Source organism: Mirounga leonina, unplaced genomic scaffold (genome assembly GCF_011800145.1).
Source record: "Mirounga leonina isolate KUSES-001 unplaced genomic scaffold, KU_Mleo_1.0 Mir_154, whole genome shotgun sequence".
NCBI lineage: Eukaryota > Metazoa > Chordata > Mammalia > Carnivora > Phocidae > Mirounga > Mirounga leonina.
This window is the reverse complement of record NW_023270389.1, coordinates 3,993,453-4,020,096: the sequence shown is the minus strand read 5'-3', so window position 1 is coordinate 4,020,096 and position 26,644 is coordinate 3,993,453. Positions and strand designations below refer to the sequence as shown.

Genomic DNA, 26,644 nt, shown 5'->3' with positions numbered 1-26,644 from the left:
TGTGTCAACTTCGGTGAGGTCTGTTAAGGTCTTAGATCCGTTTTTAAAATCAGATTGTTTTCTCATTGTTGAGTGCTAGACTTGTTTGTATATTTTGGATATAGCAGATGTGTTTTAGGCACATATTTTCTCCCAATCTGTGGCTTGTCTTTTCCTTCTCTTGCCATCTCTCACAGAGCAGAGGTTTTTCTCTTTTATGTGATGTTGCATCTGAACAATCATCACCATACCCAAGGTCGTCAAAGTTTTTTTCTCTGTTGTCTTTTAGAGTTTTAGAGTTTTGCATTTTTCATTTAGTTCTGTGATCCATTTTGAGCTCATTTTTTGAAGGGTGTAAGATCTGTGTCTAGATTCATTTTTTGCATGGGGATATTCAGTTGTTCCAGCACCATTTGTTGAAAAGACGGTCTTTGTTGTATTGGCTTTCTGTTCTTTTCCACCGATCCATGTGTCCATTCTTCTGCCAACACCATCCTGCCTTGATTACTGTAAGTCCTGGAGTTGGGTAATATCACTTCTTTGATTTTGTACTTCTCTTTAGATATCGTGGACCTTTTGCCTCTCCAAATAAATTTAGCATAAGTCTGTTGATACCCACAAAAGAACTTTCTGGGATTTTGTTTGGGATTGCATTGGATATACAAATCCATCTGGGGAGAACTGACGTCATGACAATATTAAGTCTCCCCGTCTCTGAGTGCATAATCTCTCTCCATTTATTTAGCTCTTTATTTTCATTTTCAGAATTCTTGTAGTTTTCCTCACATAGTTCTTGTCTATATTTTGGTAGATTTATACCTAAATATTGCCTTTTTGTGGGGTGCTAACATAAATGATATTCCTTTTAATTTCAAATTGTACTTGCTCATTGCTGGTATATAAGAAAGCAATTGACTTTTGTGTATTAACTTTGTATCCTACAGCCTTGCTGTTGCTAGAACTCTTGGTTAGTTGGCGTTGATTCTTTTGGATTTTCAACATGGACAGTTGTGACAAAATTTCAACAGAATCTTGATATAGATAATCATAGACACTCTGAACAAATACTGATTGATTTCTAATCCTCCCCAATCTATATACATTTTATTTCCTTTTATTGTCTTACTGCATTAGTTAGGAATTCCAGTACCATGTTGAAAAGGCATGGTGAGACAGGACATCCTTATCTTGTACCTGTTCTTAGTGGGAAAGCTTCTAGATTCTATTATGATGTTACCTATATAGGGTTTTTTGGTTGGTTTTTGTATATTCTTGCTTGAGTTGAGGAATTTTCCCCCTATTCCTAGATGACTGAGAGTTTTTATCATCAATGGGTGTTGACTTTGTCAAATACTTTTTCTGTATCTATTGATATGCTCATGTAATTTTTCTTTTTTAGCCTGTTGATACGATGGATTATATTAATTGATTTTCAAATGTTGAACCCGAATTGCATGCCTGCCATAAATCCCACTTGGTTGTGATGTGCAGTTCTTTTTACACATTATTGGATTCAGTTTGCTAATATTTTGTTGAGGGCTTTTGCATTTATGTTCATGAGACATGTTAGCTTCTAGTGTTTTTCTTTTGTAATGTCTTTGTCTGGTTTGGATATTAGGATAATGGTGGCCTCTTAGAATAAATTAGGAAGTATTTACTTCTATTCCCTAACAGAGATGGACAAAATTGGTATTAGTTCTTTCTTAAATGTTTAGTAGAATTTACCAGTGAACCCCTTTGGGCCTGGTGCTTTCTGACTTAATGTATTTTTTTCCTTCTTTTTAAATAAATTATTTTAACATTTCCTGGAAGACAGGTCTACTGGCAACAAAATTTGTTTTTGTCTGAGAATGTCTTTATTTCTCTTTCACTTTTAAAGAATGATTTTTGCAGGGTACAGAATTCTAGGACGGTCACTGTTATCTGTCAACAGTAAATATTTCACTCCACTCTCTTCTGCTTGTATGATTGCTGAGAAGTCATATGTAATACTTATCTTTGTTACCTTATAGGCAAGATTTTTTTTTTTTTAACCTCTGGCCCTGACCTGAACTTAGTGATGGGAGCAATCCTGTGGTATACACTGAGGGTGCCAGCAGGACACAGGTCTTCTAGTTCTTGAGTTAAATGAGTGGGTAGCCCATATCAGGGTATTACCTTGTTACTGCTCTGAGTTGGTGATAGGAAAGCAAAGATGACCCATGCACAGGGAAATGGGCTGATTCTTGCTTCTACAAGACTTTAAAGCCAAAGTGAGATAAAGTCCATGCAGTACCTTTTTGAAGGAAACAGGTCATTAAGAAACACAGGAGGAGCGTGGAAGGGGTGGTCACAGGGATGACATTATTAGCCATTGTTATGAAGTTACAGGTATGGGGGCAGAAAAAAAATCCCCTGTATGTCTTCCTTTTTGCTGAGAAATTTCACATCAGAAAGAGATTTAGAAAAAGTCAGCATCATTTATTAACACTGGGTATTGCTTTTTTCTCTAGAGAGGCTACTGTATAAAGCAAAAAACATGAGAGAACTTAGTTCAAAAGAGCATTGGCCTCCATTTCTGGAAACATGACGAATACTGTAGCTCGAATGGCCCTTCCACCGCCTGACCTTGTACTAGTCATCTTCTGTACATGAAGGAGTCGGGCTAGGAAGAGGAAAGCTCAGGACTCAGAATATTTGGGAAGAACACCTGTTCTGGGACATTGCCAGGGCACTTGGTGCAGGCGGTGCATGTTGGTAGGGATGACTGGATCAGTCCCAGGTGGTACAGAGGGGGCTGAAGTGCTGGAGTCACTCAACACCTGCCATCTCTTTGGCCTGGACCCACCTCTCTGATGATCAAGTATAGTAGTTGTCTTCCTAATTCTGTTCACTGACATTGAAACTTTTCCTCCCTCTCATCCCTGCTGGAAAGGAAGCAAATCATGAGAAACTTCTTGATTTGTTCTCAAGAGTTGTGAGTCCCTAGCCAGTGGAAGAGCTCTGGTGGTTCCCGAGGCTGGGGCATTACTCAAGAGTACAGCTCAGATGGGGTACCTGGGTGGCTCAGTCGTTAAGCATCTGCCTTCAGTTCAGGTCATGATCCCGGGGTCCTGGGATTGAGCCCCGCATCGGGCTCCCTGCTCAGCGGGGAGTTTGCTTCTCCCACTCCCTCTGCTGTTCCGCCTGCTTGTTCATGCTTGCTCTCTTTCGCTCTCAAATAAAATCTTAAAAAGTACAGCTTGGAGCACCGTGTAATCTGTTGGGCTGTGAGAGCCTCACCCTTCCTTCCCTTTGTCCAGCTCATTCAGATCCAGACCTTCCTCAGGGCTGAGGTTGACCTCTTGATGGATGCAACAATACTCCTTGAAGATTTCTCCAGGAGTTTTGGGTGGTAGTATAGGCTTGTCCTTTTTTTTTTTTTTCCCTTCTAACTTTGTACCTGCTGACTTTCTGGCATTGTCGTCGTCATGGTGATCTGGACCGTCACCTCCATACTCCTTTGTACTTCTTCCTGAGCATGCTCTCTGTGAACTGCTATGGTGCGGCTGTCATTCCCTGCATTCTGTCTGGCCTCCTGAGTCCTCACCAGCCCACTGCCATTCAAGACTATGCCACCCACACTTGTGTCTCACCTGCGCAACCAGCCATGGTTTTCCGCACTCGTGGCCATTCAGTATGATCACCGTGTGACCATCTGCAACCCCTGTGGTGTTCAGTCCTTGTATGTATCAAGGTTCTCCAGTGGAACAGAACCAATAGGTGTTACTGCTATATGTAAGAGATTTAAGAATTGCTTCATGTGCCTGTGGAGGCCAAGAAGTCCCATGATCTCCCAGCTCCCAGCTGAAGAGCCAGAAAAGCTGATGGTATAAATCCCAGTCTGAGTCTGAAGGTCCAAGACCCAGGAGCCCTGATGTCTGTGGGCAGGAGAAGACGGATGTCTCAGCTCAGCCACAGACAAAGAATTGACCCTTCCTCTGCCATTTGCTCTCAACTGGTTCAGGCTCTCAACAGATTGGATGATCCCTGCCCACACTGGGTGAGAGGGAGCTTGAGGCATGAGTGCACATGCAGTGGGGTTGGAGGCCACGCTAACTCCCCCTACCAGCATCCACGGATGTCTTCCTATGTGGACAGGAGCTGTGATGTTAAACTCCCAGCTCCCAGCCCAGTGCTGCTTGCTCGCTGTCAAGAGAAAACACACTGATGCATTAAATATTTACTGGGTAACAAGCACCATGTTAGAAATTGTGTGCTTGTTGTCCAATTAAAACTGTACTGTATCCTTCAAAACCTAGTATATGGATTCTTTTGTTCCCTCGTGTATCCAAGTAGTGTTTGTTGAGGCTGCATTACCCGGTTGATGCTGTGAAGCTGGCCCTAAGAAGGTGGGGGCCATCCCACACTTGGTGACTAAAGAATCCTTTAAACCCTTTTAAAAAAAAATGAAGACCCAAGAGCTTTTTTGTGTTATTTTACCAATAATAAAAAATTTTAACATCTTTGAAAAACACTTCTTATTCATTTAAAAATGATAATCCACATGATAATGTCAATAGCATTGTTATGAAAAATAACCATACCCCAGACAAAAAGTGTTTAGGGGAGTGACATTTGTTTACATTTTTGCTGTTTTTAGCGTCTGGCTTAATAGAAAAGAAACCTGCATTTTCATGTGTGCTTCTGTATGTGATCTGATGCCGTATCATGTATCATGTAGCCTCCGAAAAACTTGTGTCTCAGGAGAGAATGAGTGAAAAGGGTAAAGAATCTGTTTTGTCATGAAAATAGTTCTGACCTAGGAGACCCTCAGAAAGGGATTCCGGAGCACTCTGGGCGCATCTGAGCCATGCACGGGCCCTCATCTGCAGGCATCTGCCAGCCTTACCTGTCTTCTCATGGACACGCTGGTTTTAGAATCAGAGAACGAACCAGAAATGGGCATGGGGAAGCATCACTCCTTGGGGGTGGTGAGCAAAGGAACCGATGAGGAGGTCCCAGCCTCTCTTGGAGCATTTTTTGGTCCATTGGAAGGGGCATCAGAAAGTGTGTTTAAGGGATGCCTGGGGGCTCAGTCAGTTAAGCATCTGCCTTCAGCTCAGGTCATGATCCCAGGGTCCTGGAATCCAGCCCTGCCTTGGGCTCCCTGCTCAGTGGGGAACCTGCTTCTCCCTCTCCTTCTGCCTGTAGCTCCCCCTGCTTGTGTGCTTTTGCTCTCAGTCTCTCTGTTAGATAAATAAAATCTTAAAAAAAAAAAAAAAAGCGTGGAGAGGGGAGAAATGAGATGTAGAGCCGAGGTCAGGAGGCTCGTCACCCCTTGGTGCTCAGTATGTGGGTGAAAGGCGGGCTTCCCAAAACTTGTTTTCCTGTTGATTTTCTCTTATTCCTGACCCTGACCAGCAAATTAGAGTCTGTTGTGCTTCATAGCACTAGCTGAAACTCAAGTGCGACCCTTTCTTTGGATTGTTAACATTAAATCAGGAGAGAAACAACTGATGGATTTTTTTTTTCTTTTCTTTTCTTTTTTTTTTTTTTTAGTGGTTGGCTCTGAGCACATTGGAGTTCAGAGCCAGGAAGTGCAGTTAAAAAAAAAAAAAAATCTAATGAGAACTTCATGTTTGCACGTTTCTAAGTGATATCTGTTCCATCATGGTCCTTTCTTGGTCAGGTGCCAAATTGGTCTATGTGTACGCATCTGTTTTGGGATTCTATTCTGTGGATCTGTTTTGGTTATTTTATGCCAATTTTATGCTGTTTTTTTTTTTTTTTAAAGATTTTATTTATTTATTTGAGAGAGAATGAGAGCGAGCACATGAGAGGGGGGAGGGTCAGAGGGAGAAGCAGACTCCCTGCCGAGCAGGGAGCCCGATGCGGGACTCGATCCCGGGACTCCAGGATCATGACCTGAGCCGAAGGCAGTCGCTTAACCAACTGAGCCACCCAGGCGCCCTATGCTGTTTTAATTAATATAGATTTATGATGTGTCTTGGCATCTGCTAGATCAAGTAAAAAAACATTGTAATTTTTTTCTGAAATAGCCTTGTCTATTTTAGCACATTACTTAATATAAGCCCCACGAAAGCAGTGAGGTGGTTTATCATTTTGATTGTTGTACCCCAGCAGCTTTAATAAAAGTGACATAGTGTAAGCACTCAATAAATATTTGTTAAATAAAGGAATGAACTTATACTTCTGAACTAATTTTAGAATTTGTCAGTGTGTATGCAGCATCTTACTGGGCTTTTTACTGGGATTGCATTGAATTTGTAGATTGATTTGGGAGGAATTGACATCTTTGCATCCTTGAATCTTCCCATCAATGAATATGGCCCCATTTATGCAGTGCTTCCTTTGTGTTCTTCAGTAAAGGGACGTAATATTCTCCAGAAGGATCTCATATAAAAATATCCATTTATAGTAATAACACCTTACAAAAACATAACAAAAATATACAATGGCTTCATTGAGATGGCATTCAGAATGTAAAATGCACCCTTTAAAGTATGCAATTCAGTGGTTTTTGCCAAAATCAGAGTTGTACAATTATCACCACTAATTTTAGCACCTTTTCATCACCCCCATCAACCCCCTGTAGTCCTTAGCGGCCACTCTTCCTTTCTCCCCTCCCCCAACCACTCACACACACTGATGGAGTTTCTATCTATGGATTTGCCTCTTCTGCACATTTTCTATAAATGGGATCATACAATATGTGACTTGTGATTAGCTTCTTTGACTTAGCACAATGTAAGTTTCATCCATGTTGTAGCGTGTATCAATATTTTATTCCTTTTTATGCCAAAATAATATTCTAATATATTGATATACTGTATTTAGTCACCAGTTGATGGAAATTGGGGCTGTTTCCACTTTTTAGCTCTTATGAATATAATGCTATTGTGAACATTAATCTACAATTTTTTGTGTGGACACATTTTCATTTCTTTTGGACATATGCCTCAAAGTGGAATTGTTGCTGGATTTCCATCTTGAGGATTTTTATACCTAATACATCAGGAGTATTGGTCTATAGCTTTTCCTTTTTTTGTGATGTCATTGTTTTGGTATCAAGATAATACTTCACAGAATGAGATGGGAAGCATTTCCTTCTCTTTTATGTTCTAGAAAAGTTTGTGAAGGATTGGTATTCTTTAATGTTTTGTAGACTTCATCAGTGAAGCCACATGGTTCTGGGCTATTCTTTGTGGGACTTCTGTTCATCACTGATGCAAGCTGTGCTTATTGTAGGTCTATTCAGATGTTCTCAAGTCAATTTTGCTAGTTTGTGACTTTCTGGGAATTGGTCCATTTCATCTAGGTCACCTAACTTGTTGGCACACAGCTGTTAATAGTATTCCTTTATGTTTTTTATTTCTATAAGGTCAATGGCAATATCTTCTCTTTAATTCTCAATTTTAGCAACTTGTGTCATCTTTATCTCTTGGTCTGTGTAGCTAAAGGCTTATTGACTTTGTTGATCATGTTAAAGAACCAAATATTGGTTTTGTTGCTTTTCTATTATCTATATTTCATCTCCAGTCTTTTAATTTTTCCCCCTTTCTGTTTGCTTTGGATTTAGTCTGCTCTTTTTCTAAGTTTTATTATTATTATTATGTTAATCACCATACGTTACATCATTAGTTTTTTTAAAAGATTTTATTTATTTGACAGAGAGATAGCGAGAGCAGGAACACAAGCAAGGGGAGTGGGAGAGGGAGAAGCAGGCTTCCTGCCGAGCAGGGACCCCGATGCGGGGCTCAGTCCAAGGACCCTGGGATCATGACCTGAGCCAAAGGCAGACGCTTAACGACTGAACCACCCAGGCGCCCTACATCATTAGTTTTTGATGTAGTGTTCCATGATTCATTGTTTGCATATAATACCCCATGCTCCATGCAGTACATGCCCTCTTTAATACCCATCACCAGGCTAACCCTTCCCCCTACCCCCCTCCCCTCTAGAACCCTCAGTTTGTTTCTCAGAGTTCATAGTCTTTCATGGTTCGTCTCCCCCTCCGATTTTCCCCCCTTCATTCATCCCTTCCTGCTATCTTCTTCTTTTTTTTTTTTTTTTTTTTAACATAGAATGTATTCTTTGTTTCAGAGGTACAGGTCTGTGATTCAACAGTCTTACACAATTCACAGCACTCACCATAGCACATACCCTCCCCAATGTCTATCACCCAGCCACCCCACCCCCACTCCAGCAACCCTCAGTTTGTTTCCTGAGATTAGGAATTCCTCATATCAGTGAGGTCATATGATACTTGTCTTCCCCTGATTGACTTATTTCGCTCAGCATAATACCCTCCAGTTCCATCCACGTCATTGCAAATGGCAAGATTTCATTCCTTTTGATGGCTGCATAATATTCCATTGTATATATATATATATACCACTTCTTTATCCATTCATCTGTCGATGGACATCTTGGCTCTTTCCACAGTTTGGCTATTGTGGACATTGCTGCTATAAACATCGGGGTGCACGTACCCCTTCAGATCCCTACATTTGTATCTTAGGGGTAAATACCCAGTAGTGCAATTGCTGGATCCTATGGTAGCTCTATTTTCAACTTTTTGAGGAACCTCCATACTGTTTTCCAGAGTGGCTGCACTAGCTTGCATTCCCACCAACAGCGTAGGAGGGTTCCCCTTTCTCCACATCCCCGCCAACATCTGTCATTTCCAGACTTGTTAATTTTAGCCATTCTGACTGGTGTATCTCATTGAGGTTTTGATTTGTATTTCCCTGATGCCAAGTGATGTTGAACACTTTTTCATGTGTTTGTTGGCCATTTGGATGTCTTTGCAGAAATGTCTGTTCATGACTAATGCCCATTTCTTGATTGGAATATTTGTTCTTTGGGTGTTGTTTGATAAGTTCTTTATAGATTTTGGATACTAGCCCTTTATCTGATATGTCATTTGTAAATATCTTGTCCCATTCTGTCGGTTGTCTTTTGGTTTTATTGACTGTTTCTTCTGCTGTGCAAAAGCTTTTTATCTTGATGAAGTCGTCCCAATAGTTCATTTTTGCCCTTGCTTCCCTTGCCTTTGGCAATGTTTCTAGGAAGAGGTTGCTTCGGCTGAGGTCAAAGAGGTTGCTGCCTGTGTTCTCCTTTAGGATTTTGATGGACTCCTGTCTCACATTGAGGTCTTTCAACCATTTGGAGTCTATTTTTGTGTGTGGTGTAAGGAACTGGTCCAGTTTCATTCTTCTGCATGTGGCTGTCCAATTTTCACACCATTTGTTGAAGAGACCTTTTTTTTTTTCCATTAGACAGTCTTTCCTGCTTTGTCCAAGATTAGTTGACCATAGAGTTGAGGGTCCATTTCTGGGCTCTCTATTCTGTTCCATTGATCTACGTGTCTGTTTTTGTGCCAGTACCATACTGTCTTGATGATGACAGCTTTGTAATAGAGCTTGAAGTCTGGACTTTTTATGCCGCCAGCTTTGCTTTTCTTTTTCAACATTCCTCTGGCTATACGGGGTCTTTTCTGGTTCCATACAAATTTTAGGATTATTTGTTCCATTTCTTTGAAAAAAGTGGATGGTATTTTGATGGGGATTGATGTGTAGATTGCTCTAGGTAGCATTGACATCTTCACAATATTTGTTCTTCCACTCCATGAGCATGGAACATTTTTCCATTTCTTTGTGTCTTCTTCAGTTTCTTTCATGAGTATTTTATAGTTTTCTGAGTACAGATCCTTTGCCTCTTTGGTTAGATTTATTCCTAGGTATCTTATGGTTTTGGGTGCAATTGTAAATGCGATAGACTCCTTAATTTCTCTTTCTTCTGTCTTGGTGGTGGTGTATAAGAATGCCACTGATTTCTGTGCATTGACTTTATATCCTGCCACTTGACTGAATTCCTGTATGAGTGCTAGCAGTTTTGGGGTGGAGTCTTTTGGGTTTTCCACATAAAGTATCATATCATCTGCAAAGAGTGAGAGTTTGACTTCTTCTTTGCCAATTTGGATGCCTTTGATTTCTTTTTGTTGTCTGATTGCTGTGGCTAGGACTTCTAGTAGTATGTTGAATAGCAGTGGTGATAGTGGACATCCCTGCTGTGTTTCTGACCTTAGGGGGGAACCTCTCAGTTTTTCCCCATTGAGAATGATATTCGCTGTGGGTTTATCATAGATGGCTTTTATGATATTGAGGTAGGTACCCTCTATCCCTATACTCTGAAGAGTTTTGATCAAGAAAGGATGCTGTACTTTGTCAAATGATTTTTCTGCATCTATTGAGAGGATCATATGGTTCTTGTTCTTTTATTAATGTATCACATTGATTGGTTTGTGGATGTTGAACCACCTTGCAGCCCAGGGATAAATCCCACTTGGTCGTGGTGAATAATCATGTTAATGTACTGTTGGATCCTATGGGCTAGTATTTTGGTGAGAATTTTTGCATCCATGTTCATAAAGGAGATTGGTCTGTAATTCTCCTTTTTGATGGGCTCTTTGGTTTTGGGACCAAGGTAATGGTGGCCTCATAAAATGAGTTTGGAAGTTTTCCTTCCATTTGTATTTTTTTGGAACAGTTTCAGAAGAATAGGTATTAATTCTTCTTGAAATGTTTGGTAGAATTCCCCTGGGAAGCCATCTGGCCCTGGGCTTTTGTTTGTTGGGAGATTTTTGATGACTGCTTCAATCTCCTTAGTGGTTATAGGTCTGTTCAGGTTTTCTATTTCTTCCTGGTTCAGTTTTGGTAGTTGATACATCTCTAGGAATGCATCCATTTCTTCCAGGTTATCGAATTTGCTGGCATAGAGTTGCTCATAATATGTTCTTAAAATTGTTGGTATTTCTTTGGTGTTGGTTGTGATCTCTCCTCTTTCATTCATGATTTTGTTGATTTGGGTCATTTTTCTTTTTGATAAGTCTGGCCAGGGGTTTATCCATCTTGTTAATTCTTTCAAATAACCAGTTCCTAGTTTGTTGATCTGTTCTACTGTTCTTTTGGTTTCTATTTCATTGATTTCTGCTCTGATCTTTATTATTTCTCTTCTCCTGCTGGGTTTAGGCTTTATTTGCTGTTCTTTCTCCAGCTCCTTTAGGTGTAGGGTTAGGTTGTGTACTTGAGACCTTTCTTGTTTCTTGAGAAAGGCTTGTAGTGCTATATGCTTTCCTGTTAGGACTGCCTTTGCTGCATCCCAAAGATTTTGAACAGTTGTATTTTCATTTGTTTCCATGAATTTTTTTTAATTCTTCTTTAATTTCCTGGTTGACCCATTCATTCTTTAGTAGGATGCTCTTTAACCTCCATGTATTTGACTCCTTTCTGACTTTCCTCTTGTGATTGAGTTCTAGTTTCAAAGCATTGTGGTCTGAAAATATGCAGGGAATGATCCCAATCTTTTGGTACCAGTTGAGACCTGATTTGTGACCTAGGATGTGATCGATTCTGGAGAATGTTCCATGGGCACTAGAGAAGAATGTGTATTCTGTTGCTTTGGGATGGAGTGTTCTGAATATACCTGTGAAGTCCATTTGGTCCAGTGTGTCATTTAAAGTCTTTATTTCCTTGTTGATCTTCTGTTTAGATGGATCTGTCCATTTCAGTGAAGGGGGTGTTAAAGTCCCCCCCTATTACTGTATTGTTGTCAATGTGTTTCATTGCTTTTGTTATTAATTGGCTTATATAATTGGCTGCTCCCATGTTAGGGGCATAGATATTTACAATTGTTAGATCTTCTTGTTGGATAGACCCTTTAAGTAGGATATAATGTCCTTCCTCATCTCTTATTACAGTCTTTGGTTTAAAATCTAATCTGTCTAAGGATTGCCACCCCAGCTTTCTTTTGGTGTCCATTAGCATGGTAAATGGTTTTCCACCCCCTCACTTTCAATCTGGAGGTGTCTTTGGGTCTAAAATGAGTCTCTTGCAGACAGCATATTGATGGGTCTTGTTTTTTAATCCAATCTGATAGCCTGTGTCTTTTGATTGGGGCATTTAGCCCATTTACATTCAGGGTAACTGTTGAAAGATATGAATTTAGTGCCATTGTATTGCCTGTAAGGTGACTGTTACTGTATATTGTCTGTGTTCCTTTCTGATCTATGTTGCTTTTAGGCTCTGTCTTTGCTTAGAGGACTCCTTTCAATATTTCTTGTAGGGCTGGTTTCGTGTTTGCAAATTCCTTTCATTTTTGCTTGTCCTGGAAGCTTTTTATCTCTCCTTCTATTTTCAATGACAGCCTAGCTGGATATAGTATTCTTGGTTGCATATTTTTCTCCTTTAGTGCTCTGAAGATATCATGCCAGTCCTTTCTGGCCTGCCAGGTCTCTGTGGATAGGTCTGTTGCCAATCTAATGTTTCTACCATTGTAGTTTACAGATCTCTTCTCCCAAGCTGCTTTCAGGATTTTCTCTTTGCCTCTGAGACTTGTAAGTTTTACTATTAGATGTTGGGGTGTTGACCTATTTTTATTATTTTGAGGGGGTTTCTCTCTGCCTCCTGGATTTTGATGCCTGTTTCCTTCCCCAAATTAGGGAAGTTCTCTGCTATAATTTGCTCCAATATACCTTCTGCCCCTCTCTCTCTTTCTTCTTCTTCTGGGATCCCAATTATTCTAATATTGTTTTGTTTTATGGTATCACTTATCTCTTGAATTCTGCCCTCGTGATCCAGTAGTTGTTTATCTTTTTCTCAGCTTCTTTATTTTCCATCATTTGGTCTTCTGTATCACTAATTCTCTCTTCTGCATGTCTATCTCTGGCACCCGATCCCGTGTGGAGTCTCCAAACCCAGCAGATCCCTGCGGTGCGCTCCCGTGCGGCTCCTCCCGGGGGAGGAAGGTGAGTCTTCCTGGATCTACTGCTTGTTGGGTCCCTGCTGGAGGAGCAGTGGCCTGACTGTGCCGTGGATCACGGTTTATGACAACTCCGAGCTGAGAGCCCATGCCTGGGCTCCGCCTCTGCAGCTGGCTTCCCTGCTCCATTACCTGGGAGTTCTGCCACACTCAGGCACCCCCGGTCTTTCTGTGACCCTGAGGGTCCTGAGACCACACTGTCCCGGGGGATTCCACCCCCCGCTTAGCCACCAGAGTGACGTCCCTTGGCGGAGCAGACTTTTAAAAGTTCCGATTTTGTGCTCCGCGGCTCTCTCACTTGCCAGAAGTGGCGGACAGATGCCCCCTTCCCTGCCGTCTATCCTCCCGAATATCACCTTGGATTCACTTCTCTGCACATCCTACCTTCCAGAAAGTAGTCGCTTTTCTATTCAGAGAGTTGTTGCTATTCTTTTCTTCCATCTCCTGTTGAGTTCGTAGGTGTTCAGCATTTGATCCCTATCCAGCTGAATTCCCGGGACCAGACGAAATTTAGGTATCCTACTCCTCCTTCATCTTGCTCCTCCCCCCTGCTCTTTTTCTAAGTTTTTAAGGTGATTCTTGGGTTAATGACTTGAGAACTTCTCTTTTAATATAGACATTTACACCTATAAGTCTCTAAGCACTGCTTTTGCTCTATTCCATAAATTTGGGGATATGTTTTCATTTTTATTCATCTTAAGGTACTTTCTATTTATTTAAATTTCTTCTTTGATATGGTAATTATTTAGAAGTGTGTTAATATTCACATATTTGTGAATTTCCAAAATTTCCTTCTGTTAGTGATTTCTAATCAGTGTTGTCAGGGAACATAATTTGTTTGGTTTCAGTACCCCTAAATTTATTGAGGCTTCTTAATGGTCTAACAAATGGTCTATCCTGAAGAATGTTCCTTGTGGACTGGACAGGAATGTATATGTTGACAGTTTGGGTGGAATGTTCTAAGGATATCTGCTCTAACTGCTTCATAGTGTTCTTCATACCTACTTCTGTGTTAATCTTATGCGTCATTGTTTTATCCATTATTGAATACAGAATATTAAAGGCTCCAATCATTATTATTGAATTGTGTATTTGTCCCTTCAAATCTGTCAGTTTTTGCTTCATGTGTTTTGAGGCTCTTCTGTTAGGTATGTGTACAATTGATAATTGTCATTTCTTCCTGATGGATTGAACTTTTATCACTTATAAAATGTCCTACTTTTGTAACAATTTTGGTCTTAAAATTAATTTTGTCTCATATTAATATAGCCATTCCACATACTTTTTGGTTACTGTTTGCCTGGTGTATCTTATTCCATCTTTTTAATTTTACCCTCTTTGTGTCTTTGAATCTATAGTCTGTCTTTGTAGATGCTGTATAGTTGGATTATATTTTCTAATTCATTCTACCAATCTCAGCCTCTTGATTAGATTGTTTAGCTTATTTGTGTTTACTGCAGTTACTGCCCAGCTAGGAGCTACATCTCCCATTTTACTGTTGGTTTTCTATCTGTCATGCATTTCTCTTTCCTCTGGTCTTCCATCATGCTGCCTTTTCTGCTAAACAGATATTTCCTAGTATGCCTAGTGCTTTTTCCTTCCTGGATTTTTTTGAGCCAGTTTCTTAGTGGCTGCCCTGAAGAGGATTACATTTTTTTTTCCCCTTAAAAAAACATTGTTCTTATTAATACCAACTTAATACACATAGAAGCAAGAACTTCACTCCAATGTAGATTATTCCCTTACCTCTCCTTGTGCTATTTTTGTTATATTACATCTTTGTACATTACAAGTCCAGCTACACATTTTTGTAGTGATTGCTTAACGTAGTTGTAGTTTAGGTCAGGAGAAGAAGAGAGTTGCAAACCAAACACATCTATGTTGTCTTCTGTCTTCGCTGATGTGTATATAGTTTCATTTTTTTTCCTGACTTTAGTTGGAATGCTCAAACGTTTCGTCATGAAGTGATGTTTGTAGACTTCTGATAGATGCTCATAAGTAAAGGGAATTGCTTTTTAGTCTTAGCTTGGTAAGAATGTTTATGATCATCTGGGTATTGGATTTATATCATGTCTTATGTTTCTCATCTTTTAAAATCATGATTGTTTTTGTTTCATTTGTTAGTACGATAAATTATTTTGATTCTTTTAATGTTGAATCATCCTAGTGTTCCTTATCTAAACCCCACCTGGACATGCTGTTGTTTTTTTGTTTTTTTAACTATGAATTTTTTAAAAAAAATTTTGAGTAATTGCCCCCATGACATTGGTATTTAAGTTTGTATTTTTAACGGCCTGTTTGTGGTTTGACAAAGTTTTTGAGGCTCGTGATCTCATGATTTGAGTTGGGGAGGTACCACTATTTTTATAAAACCTGAAAGAATGTGCATATCTTAAATGTTTGATCTCATGTGTTTATCTTGAATAGGGATGATAACTACATTTTGACTGTCATTTTCATTTTTGCTCTGTTCATTTTCTAATTGTTCTCAGGCCATTATTAGAAATTAATATTTTTATTAAAATAGTACACCTGATCTGTTCAAATTCATCTAAAGTGTTTCATGCTATTATAATTGTAACAGTTTTACTTGTATCCCTAGTTATATCCTTATTGTGTTTGTGATTTTATTTAGGTGGTCCTTCTCCCATCTGTTCTCGATGGTACCTACCAAAACTTTAATATTTTCAAGACCTCATTTATATTGTGATTTTTTACTTTTTAAGTTCTAATTATTTAATTTTTATTCATCTTTGCATTAATTTATATATTACAAATGTTATTTTAAAATTTTTTTGTATTTTCTCTATCTGTATTCTTGAATTAAACACTTCTGTTTTTCTAAGAAGTGGATTTACGGTTAAGAATTTATCCCTAGACTGCCTTTAATACGCTGCTCTGATTTTGCTAGTCTGCATTTTTCTTTTAATTTCAAATAGTTTATAATTTTTAACACTTTTATTTCTTCTTTCACTTACGCTTTTTTTTTTTTCCAAAGTATATTTTTATATTTACAGATGTAGGAACGATTTCGGGAAGGGGCTAGCAAGGGAGGGTGGCCAACTTTTGTGGCTGCTTTTTAAAATTCACTGCATGGATTGTGAAAGCTGTATACATGTGTTGAAACTCATGGAAATCTCTCTGGGGTAAAGAGTGTGGTCAGATTTTTGTCAAAAATTGTGCGTATGAAAATAATTTGAAATTGAGTTTAAGTGTTTATCTCAAACTTTGTAAATTTTTATATTTTCTCACATCTTGTTTGCTTTACTAGTGTTTTGAAAATTTTTAATGTCTCTTCAGTGTCTTGATAATCCTGGTTTCCCCTTGTGATCTGTCAGTATTTGTTTGATGTATTTTGAAGTTTGGCTGTTAGATCCATACAAGTGATGGCAGTTATGTGTTATTGGTGAATTGTTCTGTTTATCAGAACTACATCTGTCTCATTGTTCCTTTTGATGTCTTTTTTTTCCTCTATGAATTTTAGCCCAACTGATATTTATATAATTATTAGAGGACGCTTATACTTGCTTTCTTATTTTGGGTTTTCCTTTTACCATGTTTCTCCTTATTTGCCCCTTTTCTCAGAACCTAATCAGTTTTTATATGGTATGTTTTCTATGGTCTGTATGGTTTGAAAGTTCTACATTCTCTAGCTATTTACCTAGTGATTACCCTTAACTTTTTAACATTTTTATTATTTAGAAATAGTGCAGGTACAGTTTAAAAATGCAAATGTTTCTAAAATATGTATACATATATGTGTGTGTGTGTGTGTGTGTGTGGTGTATGATTATATATAAAAAGAAGTGGTTCTCTACTCCATCCCTCCCTACCCTTTTCTTTTGTCTAGAGGCTACCTGTATTGGGGTCTTCAGAGAAATTGAACCAATTGAATGTGTATGTCTGCGTTCTATATAAATATATATAAATAATATATATAAGTTATATACATATATAGTACATATTTATATTTATATGTTACAAATATATAAATACATATATACATAAATATATATGTGTGTGTCTGTGAGAGAGAGGGAGGGAGGGAGAGAAGAGATGAAGGGTTATTTTCACAAGCTGGCTCCCACAATTACGGAGGTTGGCAAATCCCAAGTCTACAAGGTGGCCCAAGAGGCTGGAGGCCCAGGGCACAGCAGGGGCTGTAACCGGCTGCTCAGTTCCTTCCTGCTCATGCTGGGTCAGTCTCTTGTTCTGTGTTCATCTGTTTTGTTTCTTAAATTCCACATGTGAGTGAAATCAAATGATAATTGTCTTTCTCTGACTTATTTTGCTTAGCATAATACCCTCTAGTTCCATCCACATCATTGAAAGTAGCAAGATATCATTCTTTTTGATGACTAATATTCCATTGTGTGTGTGTGTGTGTATGTATGTGTATATATATACACACACACCACTTCTTCTTAATCCATTCATCTGTCGATGGACATCTGGGCTCTTTCCATATTTTCAAAGCCCACCGATTTAAATGTCAGTCTCCACTAAAAACACGATCACAGAAACATCCAGATTGATGTTTGACAGAATATCGGGGTTCGATAACTTTACCTGTTCCCATCTTTAGTTCCTAACTCACACACTTCCCTCTTTCCTCTTTCTCAAAATATGTGTATATTCTAACTTTGGTTGTCATTATTTCCTGTTTCAATAATAATGATTACATGAATATTCACAGCTGACCCATGTCATACACTATAAATACATATCTCTTGAACAAGAAGGCTAAGAGGGTTTTTTTTTTTTTTTCTCTCTCTGTATGGTCCATAATGTCAGGCATCTGTTAATTTTCCTGCCTTTTTCTTTTCATGGAGCCAGTTGTCTGAGAGCTCTCTGCCTTTCTCTGGTTTTGCTCAGTTGCTCCTTAGCTGATGGGAGGGCTGTGGATGTGACACTTCAGTTCCAACCTGGGGATCCCCTTCCTTCTCTCCTCTTCTGGATCCACTATCTCCTGGATCCTTTGTCTTTCTTCATGGTGTATACCCTCATTTTATTTTTTTTCTTCATTTTTTTATTTTTTTTTAATTAACATATAATGTATTATTTGTTTCAGGGGTACAGGTCTGTGATTCATCAGTCTTATACAATTCACAGCGCTCACCATAGCACATACCCTCCCCAATGTCCATCACTCAGCCACCCCACCCCTCCCACCCCTCCATTCCAGCACCCCTCAGTTTGTTTCCTGAGATTAAGAGTCTCTTATGGTTTATCTCCCTCACTGGTTTCATCTTGTTTCATTTTTCCCTCCCTTCCCCTATGATCCTCTGTCTTGTTTCTCAAATTCCTCATATCAGATCATATGATAATTGTCTTTCTCTGACTTATTTCATTTAGCATAATACCCTCTAGTTCCATCCGTGTCATTGCAAATGGCAAGATTTCATTTTTTTGATGGCTACATAATATTCCATTGTATACATATACCACCTCTTCTTTATCCATTCATCTGTTGATGGACATCTAGGCTCTTTCCATAGTTTGGCTATTGTGGACATTGCTGCTATAAACATAGGGGTGCAGGTTCCCCTTCGGATCCCTACATTTGTATCTTTGGTGTAAATACCCAGTAGCGTAATTGCTGGGTCATAGGGTAGCTCTATTTTTTTTAACTTTTTGAAGAACCTCTATACTGTTTTCCAGAGTGGCTGCACCAGCTTGCATTCCCACCAACAGTGTAGGAGGGTTCCCCTTTCTCCGCGTCCTTGCCAACATCTGTTGTTTCCTGACTTGTTAATTTTAGCCATTCTGACTGGTGTGAGGTGGTATCTCATTGAGGTTTTGATTTGGATTTCCCTGATGCCAAGCGATGTTGAGCACTTTTGCATGTGTCTGTTGGCCATTTGGATGTCTTCTTTGGAAAAATGTCTGTTCATGTCTTCTGCCCATTTCTTGATTGGATTCTTTGTTCTTTGGGTGTTGAGTTTGATAAGTTCTTTATAGATTTTGGATACTAGCCCTTTATCTGATATGTCATTTGCAAATATCTTCTCCCATTCTGTCGGTTGTCTTTTGGTTTTGTTGACTGTTTCCTTTGCTGTGCAGAAGCTTTTTATCTTGATGAAGTCCCAATAGTTCATTTTTGCCCTTGCTTCCCTTGCCTTTGGCGATGTTTCTAGGAAGAAGTTGCTGCGGCTGAGGTCAAAGAGGTTGCTGCCTGTGTTCTCCTTTAGGATGTTGATGGATTCCTGTCTCACATTGAGGTCTTTCAACCATTTGGAGTCTATTTTTGTGTGTGGTGTAAGGAAATGGTCCAGTTTCATTCTTCTGCATGTGGCTGTCCAATTTTCACAACACCATTTATTGAAGAGACTGTCTTTTTTCCATTGGACAGTTTTTCCTGCTTTGTCAAAGATTAGTTGACCGTAGAGTTGAGGGTCCATTTCTGGGCTCTCTATTCTGTTCCATTGATCTATGTGCCTGTTTTTGTGCCAGTACCATACTGTCTTGATGATCACAGCTTTGTAATAGAGCTTGAAGTCTGGAATTGTGATGCCACCAGCTTTGCTTTTCTTTTTCAACATTCCTCTGACTATTCAGGGTCTTTTCTGGTTCCATACAAATTTTAGGATTATTTGTTCCATTTCTTTGAAAAAAGTGGATGGTATTTTGATAGAGATTGCATTAAATTACACCCTCATTTTAATGGCTTCCTGAGAAAGAGGATCGGGGCAAAACATTGAGATCTTACATGTTGGAAAATGTTATTTTACTCTCACACTTGATTGGTAATTTACTGAGTTTACAACTCTTGTTTGGGACACCAAAAATGACTAATGGGGAAGCCTCACGAAAATGGATTCGAGATGTTTGGGCAGGGGTGTGGTCAGCCCTACCACTCCTCATTGACTTCAGACCCAGCTGGAAGGAGAGGGACTTGACCTTGAACATGGATAGCACTCTCCTACTCCAGGAGGAGAAGGAGACGCAGCTCATGCCCACAGGCAATGTCTCAGTCAATGAGAAGCCACCACACTCGGAACTCCCAGTTTCCTCCAAAGGACTTGCAGTTCAGAACAGCCCTCCCAACTCCCCCCTTTTCTCCTTAAAAAAAGGTGCCTCTCCTTTGGTCCCAGACTTGCCGATGGTTGTGCTGCAGCTTCTTTGTCCTGGATTGCAGTTCTCTCTTACTCCCAAATAAACCCATCTTTCGCTGGTAAAATAACTGGCAGTTCCTATTTTTAAAGTGAACAGGACTAATTTTCCCTTAAAATTTTTTTTATTTTTTTTAAAGTTTAATTTTTAATTTTTTTTTTATTCATTTGAGACACAGAAATAGAGAGCAGGGGGAGTGGGAGAGGGAGAAGCAGGCTCCCCACTGAGCAGGGAGCCCGACGCGGGGCTCGATCCCAGGACCCCGGGATCATGACCTGAGCTGAAGGCAGATGCCTAACAAGTGAGCCACCCAGGCACCCCTTCCCTTAAAAATTTTAAGCCATTACTTCCTGGTCTTCCAGCTTCTCGTGTAAAGACCAAGGCCATTTTGATTCTCGATCTATTCATGGCTTATTACTACATCTGTTTTTTGGTTTTTTTTTAAATCTTGAAGTTGGTAAGGTCATCTTGTTAACATGGTTTTTTGAAACTTCATGGGATGCATTTGGCATGTGTCGTGACTGCTCTGGTTGTGGGAGACAATTGGTTTGGAAGCTCATGTTCTTCTGCTCTTTGACCTTCTCTTTTACTATTTCTTTGAAAGTTGAACCCTTTCTACTTATTTCTGAAGTCTATCTTGTCAAATACTAGACATCCTCTGTTTTCAGTGTTCGTTTGTCAGCCCCTTAGTTCACTCCTGTTTGTCATTTTGTTCCGCAATTCAAGACATTTCATCACATTTCTCCTGCAAGTCTCCTATTTAATTTTTTATTTCAGGTAATGTATTCTTCATCTGTAAAGCTCTGTCTGCTTCTCAGTACATGCCTTTTATACAGCACCGCTTTATTTCACCACTGCAGTGTCTGGTCATGTCCTTCTGAAAATGTTGAATACGTATCTTTAGGAAGACTTTAATCTACTCCCTGCACTGCATGTGATGCTCCTATGTTCTTTTGCTACCTGTTTATTAGATGGTGTCTGTTTTCATGTTATTCCCAAATGCCTGGGAATTCTTGTCAGCCCATTTGTAATATGACTAATGCACTAACAAGCTCTTTGGAAACTGTGTGCCTGTGTGAGTGTGTGTGAAGGGCTGGGGGTATGTCCAGTGGTGGGCTTTACTTACTAGGGTGAGAAAGCCGAGAGATGTGGGGAAGCTGGCTTTCTTAAAGGAAGCTTACTTTTTCAACGTAGGACATGGAATTTTGCATATCTGTTGGTCTTTGTTCATGGAATGCTAAGTTCCCCAGGGAAGGTCCTTCAGTTTCCTGAGTGAGAGCTATGAGCCTTATGGTCAGTCTCCTATAAGGGTTGCTGATGTTCTTTTACCTCTTCCTCACCTTCCAAAAAATTACCGTAGCACACCCCCCACCCTACCTCCTCTTCGTAAGTATCCCCAGAAAGTCGCCCTCCAGCCTTCTGCACAGGTAGGGGAGAGACTCTGGCTGTATAATGTCTCGTAAACGTTTTCAGTGGTGTTTGACTAAACCAGTCATACACTCTTAGGTTCAGAAAGACTTGCCGTCTCCCTTTCCTGAGCGTTGCTGGCATTCTGGGTGAGAACTCGGCATTTCTGGTGTGCGTGCTGCCTTGGACGCCTTGGACGCCTTGGACATCTGCGGTCTCTGTGCTAAGTCGCACAGAAGACAGTAATCATGTATCAGTCTGCTTTTCAGATTCCACAGTTTTGCTGCACACCTGTTGTCATCTCCCTGTTTCTTTTGCTGTAGAGGTGAGCCTGTCCTGAACTGAAATTTAGTAGGGTTTTAGGGAAAAGCCACAAATAACTCAACTGTAAAATCTGTGTTTGATCAACATTCTCTCTACCCTTCAATTATATTTTTTAAGATTATTTTTTTAAAGATTATTTTATATAGAGAGAGAGAGTAGTGGGGGAGGGGCAGAGAGAGAGGGAGAGTAGCAGACTAACTGTTGAGCGCGGAGCCCAACGCAGGGCTCGATCCCACAACCCTGAGATCATGAGCCAAAACCAAGAGTCCGATGCTCAACCAACTGAGCCACCCAGGCACCTTTCTACCCTTCAATTATATTTAACAGAATTCCTATAACTTCATTTTAAATAGTGACTAGTATTATTAGCCAGTATGTGTAACTTCCCATTGAACAAGAGAAGTGAGTTGAATTTTCTTCTAATTCTTTTATTAAAAAAATTACTACTTTTTAGCTCAAGAGTACTTGTGGTACCTATTCGTTTCATCCTGTATTTCTGTCCTGTTTCCCCTGATCAGTTATGGCCCGACCCCCATGTCGCTGCTGTGTTCCTCCCTCCAGGAATTGCTTCTGTCTGGAAACCACCAATACTCTTCTGCTACCACCTGCCTGGGAGCCAGAAGTGTTGGGGAGGGCTGCCTTTTCTGGGCCACTACACCCTGTTTCCTTCTCCTGGCATTTCCCATTGTTTGGGTTCTCCTCCACCTCTGGTATGAAGTAACTTTCCTGACCAGGCTGCCCTTGTGACTCCCACTGCCTCCGAGGCACCGTACTCGGTTGATCACATTTGTTCTGAGTCTCTAGGTCATCCGTGTAATTTGTAGCCCACTAAAAATTCCATTTCTGTTTTTAAGCACTGGCTATAGGATCCTACTTTAAAAATGTTTCCCTTCTAGCGTTTGATAGGGGTGGGGCTGGGGCGTGTGGGAAGAGAAATGCTCTATGCACTCATCGCACCATAGTGTCCGTCAGAGAAACAGAGGTTCCGTTTTCTTCTTTATAATTTCCTGAAGCTTTTTTCAAAGAGTATTGCTTTAGTAACCAGAAAAATGCCAATTAACATACCACTGTTTCAGAATAAAAGAAGACAAAAATAGGTGGCCTCCTTCACAGATGCTCATTCCGGCTGGCTTGGGGGCGCTCACATGTGGAGCGTCCCCTTATGGTGTCCAGATCTGCCCGGGGTTACCCTAACTTTAGAGGGCCACCCCAGAAGCACATCAGAGTTTGACCTTGCTTTTGGTATTTAGTCAGAATCTGCTATTTCGTTGCTACTTTGGTCTTTAGTCTTTGCAAAGTCGATAGTCGAAAATCTTGTATGCCATTTTTGGGGGCAACTCTGAGCTTTCAGGTGAACAGTGATCACACCATAGCATACGTAGTTACCTCCAATCAGGCTGATAGCATCAGGAATCTGGACAAAGCAAGCCTTTGGCTTTTTAACAAATGTTCAAATATGAATTTTCAAATATAGTTACTCATTCTGTGGCTTTAGTTGGACCGCAATAGCTTTATAAGCTTTACATGTTAAAATTCAATCAATTGAGGTATACATTATATTTATTACTGCAAAGGTAAAGTGCAAAAACAATTGATGATTGAGAGCTGTTAATTTGGGGGACAAACTTAAGAGTTTTAATAGGAAAATCATATTTCATATAAACATTGAGTGTTGGTTTATAGTTTTAGAACGTTATATGTTGTAAGGCCAATAAATACTTAAAAAATTTAAATATACAAAGCGGAATAATGGAAATTAGATATCAGAATTCTAATCTTTGTAAAACTGGTGTTCTGTATTCATAATTTTAAATAAAACAATTATGAAGCACTGTATTTTTAGCTTTTTAATTCTTTTTAAGTCCTGAATTTACAGCATGATTTTAATTTTGCCACCACGGTCGAATATGACAGTCTTCAGGATAAATTATTTTTAATCCATATTTAATGAAGAATATAAATAAAGTGTTAGAGAAAAATAAGGTATTTCCCTCAAGATAATTTTGCTTCTCCGCCAGGCTGTTTCTCACGTGAGAAGTGAGCCACCCACCTGGCGTCCTGGACACATGGCCCAGCAGCTACAGTGAAAGGTAAGCATCCCTCTTCTGAGATGTTCTGTGTTTAAATATGAACACCGAATGTTCAATAATAAAATTCCTGTATTCTTAAGATTTTAATTTCACTAATGCAGAAACATAGTCTGATGATATTGGGCTTCAGCGTGAACTTCAGCTGAGTATTTTAACTTTCATCTATTGAGTATTTGGTCAAAATATGTTGTATCTGCACCTCTGTTCATTAACCTTATTTGACTAAAATGAATTAGAACAGGACAGACTGGGGGAGGCTGGCTGTCTCAGTCGGTTGAACGTCGGAGTCTTGGTTTCGGCTCAGGTCAAGATCTTGGGGTCCTGGGGTCGAGCCCTGTGTTGGGTGCTCAGCGTGGAGGCTGGTTGGGATTCTTTCCCTCTCCCTCTCCCTCCCCCTCTGCTCCTCCCCTGTGCATGTGCGCATTCTCTCTCCCTCCCTCTCTCTCTCTCTCTGATAAAATTTAAAAAAACAGACTGGAATGAAAAACATCAGAATGCATTGCAAGTAGTAAGGACAAATACTGTTCTGTGAATTGTTTGTTCAGTTTGTAGATGTGTGCTTGCACGCTGGGTTATGTCAGAACATGTATTTCTTATTGAGGGCTGTGGGGCATGGTGAAGAAGTTGAAATCCGCTGAACTAGGAGGAGGGAAGGTGCTTAGTGTAGAGCAGAAGGATAGGCAGTAAGTGCTGAAATTGCTAACAAAAGATAGTGGTGCAAAGTTTGGGGATTTTTTTTTTTTTTGCAAGGAACTGCCCATACGTGAACTTAAGCATTAGAATTTAAGCACATGTGGGAGAAAGGTAGTAGTCAGAAATTGGTGAAATAATATAAAATGGCTGGGAGAAATTGGAAAGGTAAGAATATAGGGATCATGATGATAATACGCTATCTTTCTAACACTTTTTGGTGGTTATCATTGCAATTTCTATCTACTGTGTTTATTCTAGTGTAGTTGATTCCTATGACAGCTGAACAGGAAAGACAAACAGGTACTTGTAACCCCATTTTGTAGAGAAGGAAAGATTCAGTTACTTCCTTGGGGATCCACAGCTGGGAGGGAACAAAGGTGTATCTTAAATTCAAACATCTTATGATTTTGTGCTCTTAACAAAAGAGACCAGTTGAGAAGTGAAGGGTGGCACCCTGGGTCTGGGGAAACCAAGTACAACACTCGCTTTCTGGTGCTTGGTGCTCCCTGAGGCACTGTTTCAGATTCATGAACGCAGTGTGTCTGGAAGGTCATCCTAAAGCGGACGTTACCCTCCTCCTCCTCCTCCAGAGCGTCCGAGGAAAGAGACCCCTGAGCCAGGTGTAGAAATAAAAAGGATAACAAGAAGACAGAAGAGCAGCATCCCCAAAACCTCCGAGGCAGTGGCCGTCTGAGGTGGATGAGGCTGAACTCCGGGTTTGGTAGATACGATTGGAAGTTTATGGGGATGATTTTGCTGTTTTCTTACTCTAATAAAAATAAATATTTGTTTCATCATTTACAAAGGATTTTCACACTTGTCACACGTGTTTGTCATAAACTTTGGGTATGTTTTATAAATGAGGAAACTGAGTCTTAGGGAAGCTAAATAATTCATTCAAATGTAGATCGTGAGTAAGAAGTTCAGCAGGACTCAAATTAGAGTCTTTTTCTCCCAGTGCTTATGTTCCATTCCTTTTGCTCAGCTGACCTGCAGAAACCACTACCTAACATTTGAAGTAGCTAAGTTGTCAGATATAGATTATCTATTGAGAGGGTCAAACAGGGCAGCATTTTTGAAGCTAGTCTAAAATAAAATTTTTATTTACTTAGTAAAGTGACCATTGACAAATGCAGGGTACTTTTGAGTTCTCTTGGATTTCACCATAAATTTTTTTTTTAATTTATGTATTTGAAATAGAATGAGGTGGAGAGAGAGCACGCATGCACACGAGCAGGGGGTAGGGCAGAGGAAGAGGGAGAGGCAGGCTCCTCGCTGAGCAGGATCCTGGGATCACCCTGGGATCATGACCTGAGCTGAAGGCAGACACTTGCTTCACTGACTGAGCCACCCAGGTGTCTCACCATAAATTTCTTAAAAAAAAAAAAAAAACCAAAAAACTATAGTTGAATCTAAGAATGAACCATAATAAGCTATTTATGGACTATTTGGACACAACCCTACTTTTTAAAATGGACATAAAGAACACCACCTGCGAAGACTGTGTCAGTGGGTACAGTTGGGACGTGATCGAGGGACTGGAGCTAGGCGCTGGCCACCATGTCATTGCCCATTTCACAGGTGCGCCCACGAAGCCACCAGGTGGAAGTTTGCCGTAGTGACGTGTGAATTCACGAGTGTCGTGTGGTGGGGTGTGAGGAAGTAGATGGAGTGACTCCATCAGAAGATTCATGGGAGAGCGACTTTGGTTTGGGGTTTCAAAATGAATGCCCTGCTGAGTGGCAGTGAGAGATTTCCGTCCAGTGCCGGTAAGCGGTAGAATGGCCTGAGGATAGGAAAAGGGTCCCTGGGTGTGGTTGGGGTTTGAAGGCTGTGTGGAGTGGAGGACACGCTGAGGGCAGGGGTCCTGGGAGTGGAGGTGGCCAGTGACCCATGTCCTGTTAATTCAGGGCCTAGTGGGTCTTAAGTGGTGGTAGGACGGATGGACAATGGAGCCTGTCTTGGGTGGTTTCTAAGTTATCAGATGGCTGCGTTGTCCTTACCATGCACATCCTTCCAACCCTCTCCTACTCACCCCTGCTGCAGACTCTTTCCTTTACTTCCCTGCACTTGTTACTTCTTTCCACTCCACGAAAGCCTCTCCCAGGGCAAGCCCATCTCTCTCTCTCTTTTTTTTTTTTTTTTTAAAGATTTTATTTATTTATTTGACAGAGACAGAGAGAGCAGGAACACAAGCAGGGGGAGTGGGAGAGGGAGAAACAGGCCCCCCGCCG

At 40.2% G+C, this 26,644-nt stretch overlaps 1 protein-coding gene across 1 annotated transcript in view; it reads left to right on the top strand.

The window, feature by feature from the left end:
* The window catches only part of LOC118013960 (olfactory receptor 10J3-like), a 155,191-nt gene that overhangs the window by 80,684 nt on the left and 47,863 nt on the right, over positions 1 to 26,644 (top strand). The gene's annotated exons all lie outside the window — the stretch shown is intronic.